We start from the raw sequence: 20,044 nt of genomic DNA, 5'->3' as shown, positions 1-20,044 counted from the left end.
GACACAGCCCTCTCCCCCCAGGCTCAGAGACAGCCTCCCATTTGGCACGTGGGTGGAGCCTCAGCCCTTTCTGGTTCAAGTCCTTCCCTCATCCTAGGCCTGGGTCTCCCATTGCTGATTCCACAGGGGAGTCTTCCACCGCGAGCATGAGCTCAGGACTGCAGGGCGGCAGCCTTAGCTGGGGCGCCCCTTCCCCACCAGGCACAGTACAGCCACGCTGGCTCTGAGCTCCACCCCCTTCTTCCTCTACAGCCTCCACCCCCATGAGCACCCCGTCTTCCTCTGCCCTCACAGATCTGCCATGAGACGGATTAGAATGGAATTTGATTTGGCATCAAACAGATGTGGCTTTTTCCTATGCCGGCTCTCCCTTGTCCTAGTTGTGTGACCTTGGCAAGGCATGGCACCTGTACACACCTTAGTGTCCTCATTGGAAAAGGAACTTCCGCTTGTACCTACACCACAGGGTTGTTGGGAGGACAAAGGGGGCTCAGAGCTGTAGAACACGCAGCGTGGTGGCCGGCACGCAGCAGTGCCCAGGCACACGGTAACTTACATTTCCCAGGGGAAGTTCTCAACCGGGACGGGTGCGCAGGCCAGAGGCACGAGCCCTCCCGACTCCAGTCTGCCCTCCGCATCGACGACTGAGGATTCGGTCAGGAGGACGTGAGGACACAGGAGCTCATGGCATGGCCGGCAGGAAAATGGACGGGACAGTCTGGGAGCAACGGGTGGCATTCAGTGACATGAGGCATACTCATGATCCAGTACAAGGGTCTGCAAACTTGCAAGCCCAATCTGGCCAGCCCTTGTGTTTGTAAACAAAGTTTTATTAGAACACAGTCGCGCTCATTCACTTACATATGGCCTGTGGCTGCTTTGGAGCTGCAGCAGCGGAGTTGAACAACCCACAAACCCCGAAGTATTTACTCTCTCGCTCTTTCTGGAATGCTTACCAACCTATGACCTGTGGCCCAGTGACCCAGTGACCCCATTCCTGGGAGAAGAAAACCTTCCACGGGTCTACCAGGGAAGTTCATTGCCAATTAGGTATCTATCTGGGGGCAGGGGGATAGGGGTGTCCAAGAGTAAAATGCAGGCGATACCCCCTGGGGAATACAATGAACCAAGGAACCAGACATCAGTCACACTGGGCTGAGTGAGAGAAAGTAGAGTTAGAAATAGAAAAATAAAAGCAGCTAACACTTTTTGAGCACTGAGTATATGTCAGGCAGTGTTCGAAGCGCTTCTGAAGTATCACCTCGTTCAGTCCTCCAGCCAGCCCTGTGAAACAGGAGCCAACACGCCATCCCCTTTCCCAGGGGCAGATCCGGAGGCACTGAGCGGCCAGGCGGCGGAGCAGGCGTTGTGGACGCAGGCGGCTTGACCCAGAGCCATACTCTTGGCCGCTATGCTGTACAGCACGTAGGACGGCTTCCTCTGCATCCTAAAGTCCCATACGTTAAAATGAAAGGTGTCATGTCTTGTGCCGCAATAGAAAAAGGAACACACGTCCACATACAAAGCAACATTATGTAGTTAAGGATATTTACCCAACACATTGGAAGGTGGCCTCCACACCGGTGAGACAGTGGGGAAGGGCTGGAATGGGGGAGGGGACGTAGAACAGACCAAGGATAGCCCCCTGCTGTGAACCGAGCAGGCGGATACACTCCATCCCGTGCACCTAAGGTCCAGAATGTTTGCAGCTCTAAAAATTTTAAAGAGAATTCTAGCACCCGCAAGTCCAGCCCGGGGTCCAGTCGGAGGCTGCAGCCGGCACTGCCCACTGCCTGGTCCCCCGCCTCCTCGCCCCGTCCCCTGGCCCCGCGGCTCCGTGGGCCGTCCCGGGCGCCGGCACAGTGGGCTCCGCGGGCAGCAGCGGGCTGGCTGCCTTATCACGCCGGACAGAACGAACAGCGTGAGGCCTGACACGGGCCCTCCCCGTGGCCGCAGCGGGACGGCCGGCTTTTTTTTCCCGACCATCTTTGAGCTCGAGATCAGACGCAGGGAAAGATTAAAACAAATATGAATTTAATCAAGGGATTCTGCCGTCCTGGGGAGGAAACAGGAGCCCGCTGACATAAAGAGAGTCGGCAGCACTGGGGAGCCAGAGTCGAATCAAAGCCGCTTGCTTACCACTAACCGCTCAGATGATCCATATCATCACAACAAAAAAGAAAAACAATTATTTATTCTTTTTGATGTTGCAGCTCAGCAGCAACTTGCTTTTTGAAGGAGCAAGGTCAAAGCCAAGTTATTGTTTTTGCCTGAAACTTTGACAGGGACTCAGGGTTCTTCCGTGTGACCTACTTAGATGAGAGGTATGGGAAGCGGGAGATGCCGGTTGCTTCTGGGCCACAGATCAGGGCTCCTTTCTTCCCGGCCCTGCCGCCTCCTCTCATCCCTCTCGGCTCCTCTCTGCCCGGTAAGCACCTGAGCACGGTGGATAGCGTGAGGGCCACAAAGGTTGCTGAGCAGTTCCGTCTCTTTTGGGAGAGCGAGGCCCCGGTTTCGCAGCCGGGCACCCAGGCGTGGTGGCACGTGCCAGGGGTACACCCGGGCACAACTCAGACATGGCGCCCGCTCGACAAGTTTCCCTCTCACAGGAGACACGTGATCGAGTGACCGCTATAACTCAGGGCACCCACGTGCACAGAGGGTCATGAGCAAACGGGCCCTGGGAGCCCAGGCGGGGGACCTAGAGGTGGCCCTTCCCTGTGAGCGGCAGGGTGCCGACCCTGAAGGAGGAGTCAAGCTGGCCAGGGAGGAAGGGGAGGAGTGCTGGGGTAGAGGGAGGTGCGGGTGTGAAGAGCTGCAGGTGAGAGGGTTCAAGGAGCCGACGGCATCGTGGGTGGGCAGGGCTCACGGGTGTTAGGAGAGAGGAGAGAACGTGCAGGCTGGAGGTTGGAGGGGCACGGGCTCCGGCAGCGCCTTGCTAGGCCCCCAGGAGGAGCTCAGACCTCTTCTTCAGGGCGATGGGAGCCGCCCGTGCGGCTTTTCAGTAAGAAGCAACGTGGCCAAGGTGGATCCGAAGGAGGGACCCCAGGGAGGCAGGATTGGCAGTGACGGGCGCCGGCCGGGGTCCGAGAGGTATCTGGGCAGGCGGGGAGAAGGGGAGAGCTCCAGCAAAGGTGCGCGCCACACCGAAACCCGCCGCGCGTGGCCAAGAGAAAGAGGCCGGGGACAGCGCCCACCGTCGTCGCCTGAGACCAGCCACACAGCAGAGGGGCGCACGGGCCGTGGAGGGCGGGCAGGGATGGTGAGTTACATTTTGAGCCTGGGGGTCCGGGGGGAGGCCTCCAGTCCAGTGCAGGAGTCTGGAGCTCTGGAGATGGAGGTGGGCAGGCATGCAGATTTGGGAGGACGCAGCACCTACAGACCTCACTGTCCCTGTGTCCCCTTCAGCCTTTAGCTGGTGCCTCCTGGGATTTGGATTTTCACGTTCTTGGAACCCCTGACGAGCCTCTGAGGTGGTGCCCGCACTGATGTGAATGTAAGCAACTGGTCAGGGAAGCGGTCCCAGGAAGCTCCTGTAGAGGGGGCAGGAGGCGCAAGAAGGCGACCCCCAGAGGGTGGGTAACTTAGCAGGTTACTGCCCTGGGCAAAAGAGACTGGATCCCAACCAGACCCCGGGACATGCCTGAGAGGTGTCCCACCCAAGAGGCTGAGGTGCTGAATGCCAGGGATACAACCAGAAGCAAATCAGATCATCCGCCACGATGGGGACACCCAGGACGGGCCAGCGGGTCTGAGAAGAGGAGGACAGAGGACAGGAGCAGAGCTGACCTAGCTCACTGCTTGGGACAAGCTCAGTGTGGAGCAGGGCCTTCGGCCAAAGCACAGACAGGCAAGCGGCAAGGGCCGCCGGCTGCAGGCTTCCGGGTCCTGGAGTTGTACCATAAAGGGAACCGTCCCCGCCCACACTTGGTCCACGTGGCTCAGGTGGAGCTGGCCTGTCTCCCAGTTCCAGAGCGGACATTGCCCGTCAGTATTCTCTGCACGCCAGCATCCAGGCTGCGGCCGCTGCTTCGCAAATGGGCATGGGATGCCAGTCAGGTCCATGAGACCCAGCCCTGGGAGCCTCGTGGGAAGACGTGGGACAGAGTTACCCACTCCTGCCAGAGTTGCATGGCGGTGACGGGGAGGCCGGCTGCTGTGGGCGCCGTCCGGCCACCATGGGGAAGTGATTTTTGGAGAAGGGGACACCCGCGTTCTGGTGCAGTAGCTCTCCTTCCCGCCTCCAACAAGAAAAGCCCTAAATTGTAGCATTTGCCAATTTCCATGATAGAAATACTCCTACATGGTCAACTTCATGCTACCAGTGATGTAACAACACTGCCCCAAATTCCTGAAGGTTCTACACTTGGCTTCAGCACACCCCTGAAGCGGAACCTATACCATGGACAACAGAGGCAGGAGATGGAGAGAGAAACAGCATCCTGGTGGTGCTATTTGAGCCCCTGGATCGAGCCATGCCCGAAACCCGTTAGAGCCCTTGGACTTTAGTCTTGTGTGAGACAACAACTTTTTTTCATCTTTATTTTATTTTATTTTTTTTTACATCCCCAAAGGGCGCCACTCTAGGGAGAAGACACTAGACCCTGGGGAGTTGGCCAAGTTGGTTTTTTTGTTTTGTTTTGTTTTGTTTTCAAGCCAGTCCAATTTGGGTTTCTTTTATTTGCAACTAAAAGACAATGAATAGTACACATACACATCCCATGCGCCTCCATGCGCCCATGTCTTGAGAACTAATAATAAATCATTAAAAATTAACAACAGTAGCAAAGCAACCATCTACTGAGCACCAACTATGTACCAGGCACTTTATAGAAAAGTCTGCCAATAATCTTCATATCCACCTTACAAGATTAACATCACTTTTCAGATGAAGAACTGACACAAGGAGTTTCGAGGACGTGCCTTAGGTCATCCGCTTGGGCCAGAATGAGAACGCAGATCCAACGGACACCAGAACCTGTGACTCACCCGCCACCCGCCACCCCAACCTCTCTCGCCAAAGCCAGCCAGTTCTCGGCCTACGATATTTTTTGCCTCTTCTCCAGCTGGTGACCTGTGACTGTGACTTATCTTCCATGCTACTTAGTAATTTGCCCAAAGTCATCAGGACAGAGCACGGCGGAGCCAGGGGGTGAACTCTGGTCGTTAGCCCACCCAATCTGCTCTTTCACTTTGCCGAGAACGGACAGTCTGGTCCATACAAGTTCCCAGGAAACTCTGAGGAAACAGAGGGAAAGCTGTTGCTTCCGCCTACAGAGCTGAAATGCTCACCGATGAATACTCAGTAAAGCGCGGACCACCACGCCATTCAGTGACACCAACTCCGGCCCAGGATGGCTTCTGCCCACGGCCAAGTCCTCAAAACCAACATGGTTTCTTGGAATTCGCTTCTTTCTCCCGAGAGTGGAGAAGGAGTTAGCCGCCTTCGGCTCGGGCTGGTATGTTTGGAATCTGGCAGACTCTGCACCATCCCATGAAAATGCCCTCTTCCTCCCGTCCCTGCTGGTTGTATCGCCCACCTCTCAGGTCCTGGGGCCCTGACCACACCTTTCTCCTTTGCTCCTTCCCTTCCCTGGGCACATGCACGGCACACGAAGCAAGTCCGGTGCTTAAGCTGGTCACTGCAACTAATCCGTTTTATGGCTCTTGTCTGCAGGTTATAGGAAACTCAACGCAAATTTGTCATTTCAAGTACCTGACATGCCCAGGGCTGTGTCTGATTCCACAAATCCAATGACAATGACAGTGTCAAGACTTGGTCTCACTCTGTCCATCTGTCACTCTGCTTTCTTCTGTATGACTCCATTCTTTTTTTCTTTGTTAAGATCTTATTTATTTTTTTTGAGAGAGGGGGAGGAAGGGAGAAAGAGAAGGAGAGAAACATCAATATGAGAGAGAAACATCAATCGACTTCGATTGGTTGCCTCTTGCACGCACCCCGACCGGGCATCGAGCCCTGACAGGGAATCAAACCGCTGACCTTTGGCTTTGTGGCACGACTCGCGACCCACTGAGCCACACCGGTCAGGGCTGTGCGACGCCATTCTGCCTCGTGCAGGCCCCTGAAGCTCCGGACTCCCTTCCTCTCAGCCCCGCGTCCACTGGAAAACAGAATTTCCTTTCTCTAACTCATCCTACGAAAACAGCGGGCTGACTTCCTTTGGAGGGCGATGGACTCTCATGGGCCCAAACTGGGACATAAGGCCATGCTTGAACCGTTCGCCGTGGTCAAGGGACGGATGTATGGGTGAGCGTAGGCCAGGGCCGCCTGCCGTGCCCCAGGTCTGGGTGTGAAGTCAGTTCCACCCAAAATGATTAGATTGTTTGGGGGAAGGAAAATGGGGAAGGTAAATGGGGAAGGTCTTACCAAAGGAGCGACAATGGAGGCTGAACATAAAAACAACGAATTCCCTGATATCTGTCCATGTCCCTTCTAGGCCTGCATCCGACTCTCGACTGCCGTTATTATGCCCCGGTCTTCTAACCAGCCCCCTGACTTCAGCCCCCCCACCTTAGCCGCACTCTCGGCAGCGCTACATCTTTCAATTTGCACTAAAAAAAAAAAAAAAAAAAAAAAAAACCCTCACACTTCCATGGCTCTCTATTGTCTAAGCCGTGAAATCCAAGGTTCTAGCCCTGAAACTCAAGACCTTTCCTGCTCGGACCCCAAGGGAACGCTCAGCCTCGTCGCCTGCAGTTTGCTGCTCCCCCCGGCCCTGGCCCGGCAGCCAAACCAGAGTAGCTGCTGCTCTTCTCACGCACCTTATGCGTCCCCTGCGCTGCGCCCTGCGCCTGTAGCTCATGCTGGGCCCTCACCTGGAATGCTCACCCGCCCCCGGCTCCTTTCTCCAAGACCCTGGAATCAAGCCCAGCTCCACAGCCACCACCACCGGAGGGCTCACATTCTGCTGAGTCCCTGCCAACTCGGATTCTCCAGGCCGGCCACCTGGGCCTCTGACGCTCAGCCCTTCATCCCCGGTCCTTCTGAGCGTCGCTCTCATGGTGCCGCTTCTCCATTAAAGAGGCTGCGCGCTCCGGTGGGAGAGAGGACTCCGGTGGGAGCGGGAGAGCAGGCGCCTGGTAACCAAGCCAGCCCCACCACTGAGCCAGCCCCGCCACTGAGCCAGCCTCGCCACTGAGCCAGCCCTTTCTTTCTTTCTTTCTTTCTTTTTAAATCCTCACTCGAGGGCATTTTTTTTTTTTTTTTTTTTTTTTGCTGCTTTTAAAATTAAAGAGAGAGGAAGGAAGAGACGGAAACATCGATGTGAGAAAGAAACATCAGTTGGTTGCCTCCTGTATGCACCGGGACTGGGTATCGAAGCCACAACTTTTTGGTTACGGGACAATGCTCCAGCCAACTGAGCCACACTGGCCAGGGTGAGCCAACGTTTTCAATTCAATCCAACTCAAATTCTCTAAGTGCAAAAGGCTATTGGTCCAGCCATAGGGCACACACAGAAGAGGAGCGCCTCCATGGTAGGATTCAGGACATAATTCTCCCTCTCTGCCTCCCGTCTTCTCTCTCTCCCTCCAACTTTATGTCCCATTTCTACCTTGCTTGGCATGAAGGCCTCATGTCCTCCTACTGTAGCTCCCTTCATGCAGCTCGAGAAGGCGGCTTCTAGTGATTCCAGCTTAGAACATGGGACCTCAGAGGATACAAACCACCTTTCTTTACAGCTCTGGCAGCAGAATTCTGGGGAAGGCCCTGGCCTGATTTGGGTCCTAGGAGCATCTCTGAACCAAGCAATCACTGTGGCCTGTGGAATGAGGTTCTCTGATTGGCCAGGCCTGTGTCACATGGCCATGGCAGGCTCCACCCCTCCTGTAAAACTGGGTGGAACAGGCCCCCAGGAGAGAGGGGCCTGTGGTCAGAAGACAAGGAAAGAGAGAAAACAGACAGTCATTTACCCCAGGACGCCCACCACACCCGAGCGTGAGGACTGGTCCACACAGCGGATTATCAGCTTAGTGGACCTTGACAATGATGGCTGAAGAGATGGAGACAGGGACCAGAACAGCGCTAACTCGCGTTTGCTGGGTGCCCGTATGCCTGGCACTGCTCTAAGCACTTTACTAGTATTAACCCGTTTATTCCTCATGACCGCCCTATCCACTAAGTACCATTACTAGTCCCAGTTTACAGGTAGGAGGCACAGAAAGGGTGAGCCACTTGCCCAAGTTCCCCAGGTAAGAAGTAGGAGAATCATGTTTCAAAACTCAAAACATGGTCCCGGGACCTGGGCCCCCCGCAGCGCACAGCACTGCGGGTGGGGCGCTTGGTGATGGCTGCTACCCACCACATGCACAGGTTGGCCCCCAGGGTTATATAACCTCCAATTTGCCCGAATTCTCCTTCATTAAAATGGCCCAGGGGCCTGGCAGCGTCCCCGCCTGGCTTGGCCGCAAGGGAGGAAGCGCATCATGACACCCCCGTCCTCATCCCCCCCCATTGTCTCCACTGCTGTCCGGCTTCAGCCCCTCAGTTACCTGGGCCCCCCGCGTATGGACACCCCCGGCTCCGGGACCCACGACAGGCGCAGCAGGAGCACTGGGAGGCGGCAGGAGGCAGGAGGCCACCGAGACCCCAGGCCGGGACCCCCTGTACTCAGGGAGGGGGAGGAGACAGACAGACAGACGGAGGAAGCAGAGATGCACAGGGAAAGAGCCCAGGCAGAAAGCAAGAGAGTGAGGCAGGGCCACTTCCTCTGCCCTTCCTGCAGGCACTCACCTGTCACATCTCCCTGTCCCTTCTCTGGGTGGAGAACAAGCTGCAGAGAAGGGAAGATCCTGTCAAACAGGCAGGTGAACGTTGGGCGGCTCTGCTTCTTTGGTTTTGCTTCTCCTCGAGGCTCCCATGCTGGGCGAGAGCGTGGAGAGCGAGCAGAGGCCAAGCTTGCCGTGGCGGGGAACCCCTCGCAGGACCCCGCCCTGGGCAGTGGGTCTGCCGCTCAGAGAGCCCCAGGAACGTCTTTCGGCCCACGCTCCCGAGGAGCCCTGCAAAGTGACAAAGGGAGACAGTGGGACACCCGGGGGGGAGCGGGCCAGACCGTGTCCATCTCTCCCAAAGGGACCTGGACGCTCTTCTGACCCCGCGCCACACGAGACCCCCACTCTCTCAGAATATCTGACTCCTCCATGGGCTTGAAGTCCTGCTTTGTCCCTAACCAGCTGTGTGACCTTGGTTAACCCCTTCCCCTCCACGGGCCTCCGTCTGCCATCTGTCCTGTGAGCAGCCCTTTGGGGCTGACACTCTGTGGTCTTGTGACTGCGTTGGTCTTCACCAACCTTCATGCCCTCACAGGGCTGCTCCCCGGAAGCCCCTGCACTGCCTCCCTGCCTGCCTCTAGCACCCTGGCTGCTCCCTTCCCCCAGGCCACCTGCATAAACCACGATGACGTTGAGAGGAGGTGGGTGACAGCCACCTGGAGCACCATCCCTTCTGGGGACACAGCAGCACCCATGGCCGGGCCTGGCCTTTGGCCGGTGGCGGGGTTTCAGGACACTGGGTGGCGCAAAAGGAGCTGTAGGCTCTGCTGCCCCCGTGACTCCCCCAGAATAGGGGGAGATCCCGGAAAGAGAGAGCCTGGGAGGTGGGATGGCAGGTCAGAAAACCCCTCCCCAGCTCCCAAGAGGCAGACCCTGAAACCGGAGGGGAGGCGAGTGGGAAGGGAAGATGGCCCAAGGGCACGCCCGCGTCCCTGCGCGCACGGTGGGCGCGGGCAGCCTCCGCGGGCCCAGGCGGGAGGCGGCGCGCGTCGCAGGGCCGCAGCCTGCACCAATGTCAGCCGCGTGGCGCAGCGGCCCCTCCCATTCCCGAAAACCAAAGGCACCCTTCCAGAGGAGAAAAAGGAGGGAGCCGCATCATTAATAGCGCTGGCGGCAAGGTAAGGCCGCCCGCTCGCTCCGCGCACTCTCGCCCATAATTATGCCAGCGAGGCTTTCATCCGCACGCGCGCGCGCGGAAAGTTTATTGTTGTATTTCGGCCTTTTTTCAGTCTCCTCCGCCTTTTATGCCAGGGGAAGGGTGCGGAGGGGTCAAAGCATCCTCCCCCAGCTCCTCTCCCTGCTTCAGTCCTTTTAGAAAAATACCCAAAGCCATAATTTGTCTTAGAATTTCTTTTGAAACAGCTACAAGAAAGACTAACGACTGCTCTTTTCCCTCTGTGTCTGATCCCAGCCATCCCTTTATCTGGCTTTCATTAGAGCCTCGGCCGCGCCTCCTTTGTGGGGGAGACTTGAGAGAGCCAGGCAGTTTTCCCGGCCGCTGTGATGTTGCTAAAGATTAAAAAGGAGCTTTGAAGCTGCACCAGTTCTCTGTGCGCCCCCTCGGTCCAGGACCTCAGAAAGACCCAAGCCATCTGGCAAACCTGACATAAAGACAAAATAAAGTGATTGAAACAGTCTCTTCAAAGCCACAATGGCAGATTTGTTGATTTGGGCGTTATCTTTCATGCGAGGCCCTCAGAAGTCACCAGAACACCTAGGTAATCTCAGGCAGGCCCGAGTGAAGCGGATGGGGCTGTCCAGGCCGAGGCTCGGAGACGCTGCGCCTGGCGGGGCCGAGGGAAGGACCGAGGGCCGCGGACGCAGGCCCCAGCAAGTGCAACAGTTGGGTGCGGAGCCGAGCTCTGGCAAAGGTTCACAGAGGGGGCTGCTCGCCCCGGCTCCCACCTGGCGGCACACCACGCGAGGGGCGCCTGACACCCGCCAGACGGAGCCAGGATGGGAAGCTGCCTGCTGCAAGGTTGTCCTGAGCAGAAGGGAACTGGCGGGGAGATGAAAGGCTACTGCCCTAATTTCAACCGACAGCCCATTAGTAACGCCCTGGCAGCTTCCATATCAGAACCTGCTTCTCACGGCTCCCGGCCGGGCAAGGCCAGGGCAGATGGCTGTCTGCCGGGGTCCATGGGAGCGTGTCCCTCAGCCAAGTGAGCCTGGGACCAGTGAAGATCCTGAAGAAACAGAACTGATTTGGTCCTGTGTCAACGCCCGCCTGACGCCCACATAACCCGGAGCTGAGCCCTTTCTGGACCTCAGCTTGCACTCCTGCAAAAGGACAGTCCACCCTTGCGGGCAGAGGTCCCCTCACCCTGTTGGGTGGCACCACCCCAAGGCCAAAGCCAGGGTCGTGAGTGCGCCGCTGGCCTGGACGGAGCATCGGGGGAGACGTGCCCAGAGCCAGGACCACAGCTGAACAGAGCCCCCCACACACTGAGTTGCAGTACAGGAATTTGGGGGATACCTCTCCACACATCTATGGTGGAGGCGAGGTTTCACAAATCATTTTCCTCTCGGTGACTCAGCTGTCCTAGTGGTAGAAGTTGGGAGTTGGGGCGCAGTGTTCAGGGCTGCGGAAAATTGAGTTCCATGAGCAGCCCTGAGAGAGCCAAGGTTGGATCAAGGGGGAGCTGAGGGGTCCTCCGTTCCCCTCCAACGTGCTTCTCTGCTTGTGTCTGTGACACACATCGGACTTCAGGTAAAATCGCCTGCTTGCACTAAGGCTCTACGCATGCAGTTTAAAAGCTGCGGGCTAAAGGGGTTCTGCTCCTTCCTTCTGACCTCATTGTTGTTAAGCCGACCCTGATGAGCTCAACTAAGAGCTAAACTTTGTTCTACCCAAGAGGATGAGCTCGCAAAGTCTGACCGCTGAGCAGCCACCAGAAGGTACTGGAGGCCTACTCTGCATCCCACCCAAGAGAATGTCACACCTGCCTGTCCCTCAAAAAGCTACCTAAGGGATGTCCCCATTCACAGAGGACGTGATCTTTTGCTTTCTAAACCAGAGAGAGGGCCACTGGTCACAGACCTGGGGGACAACGGACCCGTCCCCATCGTTCTTTGCCTCCTCCTCCTGGCCCTTTGCTGCCCTGTATGCTTCAGAGGGCCCGAAGAGAAAACCCCTCCCCACAGCTGGCCCCCAACACCGTTCCTCCCTCCGGGAAGCGCAGCTGGCCCTGGCACCCGGGTGGGAGGCTCCCAGCAGAGCTTTCCTGGCATCTTGGCAGTGAGGTGCCAGTGTAAGATTAGCTCCCAGCCGCATGTCTTCCCAAAGGGAGGAGAGGAAGTGCCGCTGCCACAGAGGCAGGGCCCTGGGGCGGCACACGTGGGCGGGGGCGGAGGGGGGGGAACGGCTGCTCACCAACCCTTAAGGGAGTCTTCCAGGTGGACAACGTGCCCCCCTTTTTCTAACCATGCCTCCCCATCTCCTCTGTCCAGTGGACTCCTACTCACCCTTCAAAACCTATCTCCAAGTCTGAAATTAAATGACAATAATTTGTCTAGGAAGAGGGCAAACATCTGGAAATCAAAGGACCTCAGTTCAAATCCCTGCTCTCCTATTCATGAGCTGTGAGACCTTAGACATGCCACTGTGTCTCTCTGGGCTCCAAGTTCCTCATTGATGAAGTTGAAAATATGAAATATTCTCTAGGGTTATCCTGAGGATTATATAAGGTAATATACATGAAAGAGACTAAAATTATGTCCAATACATAGAGGCACTCAAGAGAAGTGATCTTCATTCCTTCTCTAACAGGATGTGAGCTTCTCAAGGGCAGGAACCAGCTCTTTATTCATTCATTCATTCATTCATTCATTCAGCCACCGTCACTGAGCTAGTCCTGAGCCAGAAGCTGGGTCCTACAGCAGGTCAAAAGATACTGTCCAGGTGCCCCTGAATCTCCCAGTTGGCCTTCCTCACCCTCGTGTCTCTAGCACCCGCTTTGGCTGACACTGTCCCCATCCTCCCCGGACAAAGTTCAAGCCCCAAGTTGCCTGACCGCAGTGCTGTTGGCAGGCCTCCGTCCCGCACGGGGCAGCCTCTGTGAGCAGAGCCTTGTCTGAACCCTCTGCAGGGGAAGACGCCCCCCGAGAGTTCCCTGAAGATGAGGCTGGACGGGGTCTCCTGGTCTGATGAGGGAGACCCACGCCTCAGCCCCGGGGAGTTAGCGGCCTGACAGAGGGACAGACACAGAGTCCCCAGCCTGGAGCACTCCCAGTCTGGCGACAGCCACGTGGTCTTCATTGGAGGAACTCCTGGTCGGAAAGCGGGTAGCACAGCCCCATCTCCCCTGGCTCTGTGGACCCTTAGTTTGATGGGAAAGACACATTTATCACTGACTGCAGAATTCCTGGCCTGATGGAGGGGACACGCGGCTCCTGCACTTGGCCCAATCTGTCACAGATAGGGTGACGTTGTTCCTGTCACAGGAGCGCTCCCTCTGAAGGGAGAGGCAGTCTGTGCCCATAGATAGCTTGAGGGTCAGATAAAACAACATGTATGGAAAAAAAGAGATCAATCTCGAGTCCCTTTGAAAACCTAGCTGTGCAGTGTCTCCGTCTGTTTGTAGACTCAGAAGTGATATTTGTGGCTCTGCCGATGCACCATCTGAATCCACAGGGCTGGACGCAAATGGCACAGACTCGTCGCCTCACAGGCATCCAGCCGAGCCCCCTCCCCAGAGGATCCAAGCCAGAGCTGGCCCCAGGGCCCCGTCGCTGGCATCTCCCGCCAGCCCTGCCAGGGGAGGCTTTCTCATGATCAGGGACATCTGGGCTGGCTTGACATGAAAAGCGAGGGGCTCGGCGGAAACACCATCTGCACATCATAAAGCCGCTTGGTGGTTCCCAGGGGCTGCCTCCAGCTGCAGCTGTGCCGCCCGGGCACAAGCAGAGGAAGACACCAAGTGGCCGGGACGGGGACAGAGGGAAGGACGGCCAAGAGGGCAGAGCCAGGCTGGAGTTATTCCCACTTAGCATTCGACACCCTTCGGAAACGAAAGTCACCTCGTTTGTCTCCCTGTCGCTGCCCCGGGGCTGCAAGTTACACCGTCCCTGAAGCTGGCTTGGTGACATGAGCAGCATGCAGTAGCGCTTGTTCATGCAGATCCTGGAGTGGCACCGTGTGGGTTCAAATCCCGGGTCCACTCTTCAGGTAGGTGGATGGACTGCGCTGAGCCAGTTTTCAGACCTGCACATTGGAGATGATAGGAACTATATCCTTTATCGTAGGGTTGCTGTGAGAATGGAAAGTAATACATGTATTGAGATGTGCACTGGAGATTTTTGCACTTGTTATACCTCAATAGAATTGCATTATAAAAGAGGTAATGGGTGTCCCGTGCCTGATTTAGAGAAGTGCTCAGCCACTCTTGGCTCTTACTATCATTGTTATCATAATTCCCCTCCCAGACACTGTCCTGAGGATCCGGCAACAGGTACCTGCAAGGGGAGGAGCTATTGAGGACATTTCATTGGTCACCCTCTGCAAGACCCCACCCCCACAGGTGATTGGCTAAGGCGTAGGACATGGCCAAGGGTAGCTCATCTATTGGCAATTGAGGTGATTGTGTCGCTCGTGGATTGATGATCACATTGGGCCAGGTGGAAGCAAAGGAAAGAAGAGGAGAGAAGAAGAGACAGCTGAGAACAGCAGAGAGGAAAGACATACAAGCTTTCCAAGAGACAGAAAGAGATGAGAGGGAGAGGAGGCCTCGATCCCAGCTTTTGGGATCCCATGTGAATTCCTAGTAGTTGAGGCTGAACAGTATCTCCTGACCTTGGAGGCTATGAGATAAGTGCTGCCAAGAAACAGGACATGCATCCACATACACCGCACGACACATCCCATGCATCCTACCGACACTCACGCACTCGCTCCTTTTGACTTTTTCTTTACAATGCCCCACCCATATCTGCACAACTTCCACAGTGTGAATCCCCAAGGAGACTAGTTGTGCTGAGTGGGTGTGGAAACTAAGGGAGATGTAGATGACTAGTTCCGGACAACTGAACTTTTGGAGAGGAAAGAGAGAGAAGAGAGGAGATGGTTTGCTGCAGGAGGCAACATAGCGGTGCACAGAGATCTCACCGGAATTGCATAAGGTGGCTCATCTGGGTGTATGGTCTTCTCGCTGCAGTAAAATCACATTGCTTGCCGTCTCTCGGTCTCGTGCTTCTCCGCGTTGGCGCCCTTCCTGGAGGCTTTGCACCTCATGGATGGCAAGACAGCAGCCAGCAGCTCCTAGAGCTGCATCACCCTGGACCCACAGCCCACGAGAGGAGTCCTAGCGAGTGTCCTGGTGCGGGTCCCCCCGAAGCAGACCCCGAGACCAGGATTTGCACACGAGGGGTGTATTGGGAAGCAGGCAAGGGAAGAGACTGACGCCCATGAAGCAGATCTTATCTCTGTGGGCGTCCAGAGCCCCATTTCCCAGGGGGCTGTGTGAGACAGGGCGGGGGGGGTGTCAGATGAGTGCGGGAACAGCATTCCAGGACAAGGGAACAGCATGTACGAAGGCCCTGCGTGGTGGAAGAGCGAGGCCTGGTCAAGGGACTGAAATCGGGCAAATTAGGCTGGTAGTGTAATGACTGAAAGTGGGTTGTGGCACAAGATTGGGCCAGAGAGGAGGGCCTGGGACCAGGTCACACGGAGCTTTGTGGGCCCAGGACAAGAGCTCGAGTCTTGTCTGCGCGGGAAGGGGGCCACCGAAGGTTTGAGGACAGAACGATGGTACGGTCTCAGCTCATCTGTGGCAAAGCCCACTGTGTCTGTGGAAGGGGAGCGGATTGAGAGTGGGCAGAGCGGAGACGGCAAGACATGGCAGCTCGTGCTAAGTCAACATCAAGGGCACAGAGATGAGGGGGCTATTTCCTCCTAATGGGGGCCTCTGGGACGGCTTTGTGGTGGGGACTTTATCCCAAGTGAAAGCTGAACAGACAAGAATGAAGGAAAAGGCTGTATTTCCTGCTCCAAGCTTTCTCCTCCTGAATAAAGGGAGACCTTCTATCTTCCCTTTTGCCGTCTCAGAAACTAGAAAGAGATGGCCATCCCTCCCCCGTTGCCTCCCTAACCACCCACAATAGGGTTAAACACCAATGACAGCAAACCATCTACAGCTCTGAGTGCAAAAAACTCAACAGCGTGGTAACGCTTGGCGTAAGTATATCTGTCTGAGCCTCATAAATTTTCTCCTGGGGCCGACGATATCAGCAGTTCCAAGCCTGATCCCTACCAGCCTTTGAAAGACAAGGACACACACACACAGAAGAGAGGCAGAAAGACCTCCCTGGCTGCATTTCCGTGAGCAAACGGGCACGTTTGCCTCTTGGGTGAGCAGGGCGAGTGTCGGCCAAGCCAATCAAAATGTGATTAGTAGGAAAGAGCCGCTCTGCCAGCTCTTTATTGGTGACCAGTATTGTGAAAGACAGGAGCCCACATTTGGTGAAGCATGTTGCGTTTAAATACCATATGTTTCTATTCAACTAGGCATTGCCCGCCTGCCACGTTTGCACACTGATGTGCCTCGGGCTTCCGTTCATCTCAGACTAGGAAGGGTCCCTCCTCTTGCACCCTCCCTCGCTGTACCCTCACAGCGGTAGTCCCCTCCAGGGAGGTAGAGGTGCTGAGCTTAGAAGCATTTTGGGCTTGTCTCTTCCTCCTTGCTTTGCCCATCCAGTGCCCACTCTCCAGCCCTGCAGTAACAGCACCCTGAGTTTTCTTGAGGATCTCAACTTAGGCAATGTGGTTCAGGTAGCACCAGCCTCCCATCCACGCTCCAGCATAGACTTGTGACTTGGTTTGTCACTGAATTCCACCACCATCATGGCCACCCCCATTTCTTTATGGTTGAGGTGCAAGGTGGGCACATGATCTTCCTCAGTCCAACCAGATAATGCCATGACTTTGGCTGGATTTACGCAGCGGCAGGCTGGAGGCCATGGGAACCAGCCTGAGAAGAGCAGAGGAAACAGGGTCAGAAGACGGAGAAAGCCTGGATCTTGCGACATCATTTGAGCTCCTGGATACAGCCATACCTGGAGCTCACACTTTTGAGGGGTGAGTTTCTGATGCCACCAAACAAAAGCATTCTCACCATCACATGGAGGCTGAGCGGTGTGAGGACAAGGACAAGGTATCTTGATCTCTCTTACCCTGGATTGTGGTCCATTTGACTGCATCCAACCTTACAATCAAACTTGACTAATCTGTGTGGCTTTACGGTCTGCTAAAAGGTGGGTATTTTAAAAATAAAAACATATGATCATAACAGTGTTTTGTACAACTGAATCACAGTCATGGAAGGGTCCCTGGAGATCTATCATTGAGTGGTTTTCAAAGATTGTTTTGCAACTCCTTGTTTCAAATGAAGGCTTAAGCAGAGGTCTTAGGTGTAAGAAATAAAAATTGTGTCTTGCAATGCAACTGTATTTTATCTCTTAAGTTAAAAATTTTAACATTTACTTTTTGTAATCAATAAAGACCTGAATTTTAATGTATGTGTTTCCAAGGTATAAAAATTGGTTATATAGGAAATCAGTAGAGAAAAAAATCAGTGAAACCAAAAGCTGTTTCTTTAAAAAAAAAAAAAAGATCAATAAAATCAATAAGCCTCTAGACAAGCTAAGAAAAATTACTGATTACTAATATCAAATGAAAAAGGAGATATCACTACAGATCCTGTGGACATTAAAGAATAATAAAGTGACACTATGAACAGTTCTATGCCCACAAATCTGTTAACCTAGATGAAATGAACCAATTCCCTGAAAGGCACAACTAGCCAAATTCACACAAGAGGAAATAGATATCTGAACAGACCTCTATCTATTAAAGATACTGAATCAATAATGAATAAATTTTCAAAACAGAAAGCACCAGGCCAGATGGGTTCATTGGCAAAATCTAACAAATATTTACAGAAGTGTACCAAATATAATATTGCACATCAACCATTACTGAAAATTTTTTTTTAATTTTTAAAAAGAGGTTATACCAATATTCTACAACCTGTTTCAGAGAATGGAAGCTGAGTAAATACCTTCTAATTCATTCTATGAGGCCAACATTACCCCAATAAAAAAAACTAGACAACATTACAAGAAAAGAAAACTATAGACCAATATTTCTCCTGAACATAGATATAAAAATCCTCAACAAGGCATATCACATAGAATCTAGTAATCTCTAAAAGGATTATACACCACGAGGAAGTGGGATTTATCCCAGGTGTGCAAAGCTGGGTCAACATTCAAAATCAATGGTGACCCATCACACCAACAGGCTAAAGAAGAAAAATCGCATGATCATGTCAATAAATGCAGAAAAAGCATTTGACAAAATCCAACACCCATTCATGATTTAAAAATATCTCTCAATAAACTAGAAATAGAGAGGAACTTCATCTTGATTAAGAATATCTACAAAAACCCCTATAGCTAACATAGTTAACGGTGAGAAAGTAGATGCCTTCCTTCCAAGATCAAGTGCAAGGCAAGCGCGTGCCTTCTCGCTGCTGCTCTTGAACACCATACCTGAAGTTCTAGACAATGCAACAAGACAAGGAAAGGAAACACATATTAAGAAGGAAGAATTTGCCTTTGTTCACAGATTGTATGATCATCTGTGTAAAAATCTAAAAGAATCAACAAAAGACACTTGGAACTAATAAATGATTACAGCAAGGAAGCAGGATAGAAGGTTAACACACAAAAGCCAATCACTTTCCTATATCCTAGCAATGAATCAGTGGAACAGATTCCCATCAACCCAGAAGGTTCTCCTTCTAGGGCACCCAACCTAAGACTCATCCTCCACGTCAACATGGCTTTCTCAGGGGGCTTTGCCTGAATCCCCAAGGTGGCTCAGAGTCCTATTATAATAGCGCCCTCTTGTTTCCCTTCATAACAATTAGTACAACTGTTAAAAATTATCTGTGTAACTGCCCGTTTAATGCATGTCTCTCGTCAGACTGCAGACCCCGCGGGGAGAGGACCGTGTCTACTTTGTCCCCCCATGTTCCGGCACCTGGCACAGTGCGTGGCATGATCATAGGAGCTCAACAAAACTGGATAAAGGAAGGGAGGAGGGTGGGAAGTCCTCGTGTTTCCTCCTTCCTATTAGAGCCAGGACTTCAGGCGGATCTTTGTCATGGCAGAATCTGAGTCCCAGGGACTTTTGGGGCTGCCAGCAGTGGGCGCTGTGGCTGGGTTCACTGCCCTCCAGCAAGCAGCTCCGAGGCCACCAGGGTAGAGACAGCCCAGACCCCCACGTGGACAGCTGCCATCTGCTGCCTCTCCTGTTCATTCAGAGGTGGGCGGGGGGGGGGGGGGGACAGCTCCGCCTGTGACTGTGAGCCACCCTGGGAGCTATGCTGTCAACGGCCTGTCGCAGCAAATCACCTCAAGCCACTGCATCCCCAAAGAGCTGCCCAGTGAACCAGCCTTGGCCCATCGGGGCCTTTCCCCGCAGCACTGAGAGGCCGGTGCCAAGTTGGCCTGTCCGCATTGCCAAACTGGGGCCCCTGGCACAGCCGCTGGGAGCCTAGGCTTGGGAAACGCCGCCTGCCTTGCTTTCCCCTGGGGACGGGGATGGCACTCCCAGTGTACCCAGGAAAATGGGCCCTTACGTGCTCCCTTTCTGCTCTTTCACACTTGGGCAAGAAGCCATTTTACTCCTCACTTCCCTGACCCCCGCGCCCCGCACACGGGCTGAGCAGGGCTGGGAAACCTGAGGTTCGGACAAAGACAAGAGAAGTAAGTAGCCCAACAGCAGCTGGCCTTGGGGGTGCCGTGCCCAGGCTCCCTGCTGTGTGAAGGGCTCTGAGGAGCACAGGAGGGCACAGGTGGGCGTCTGGGAAGCCCCTGGCGCTCACGGCTTTGCCCTGTCTGTATCACGGGATCTGCTCCCGGTAAGCCTCTTCCACCTGTCGGCCTACCTGGCAAGGGTCCCTGCTGGCTCTTCCAGAACTGCCCCAACCCAGGGAGGCCACACTCTACTCGCAGGGTCAGGTGGCCAGCACGTCAGCTGTGTCCCAGAACTCCCTCTCCACTGGGGCACCGAGGTCCGAAGGCCCAGCCGAGGGTGGGGGAGCCGGCCGGGCCCTGCCTCAGCGCCCCGGGCAACAGGCCTGAGCGGCCTGGGCCTGAGAGAGCGGGCAGAGGCCATTTCCTAGGAATGCCACACCCCCCAGTGGCCGGCCTTCCTCAGTGCCTCCCCCCTCCTCCTCCTCTCAGGCTCTTC

Source organism: Pteronotus mesoamericanus, unplaced genomic scaffold, assembly GCF_021234165.1.
Source record: "Pteronotus mesoamericanus isolate MK-2021 breed Mesoamerican mustached bat unplaced genomic scaffold, CSHL_Meso_final contig_202, whole genome shotgun sequence".
Taxonomy (NCBI): Eukaryota; Metazoa; Chordata; class Mammalia; order Chiroptera; family Mormoopidae; genus Pteronotus; species Pteronotus mesoamericanus.
Note: the sequence above shows the minus strand (reverse complement) of the source record.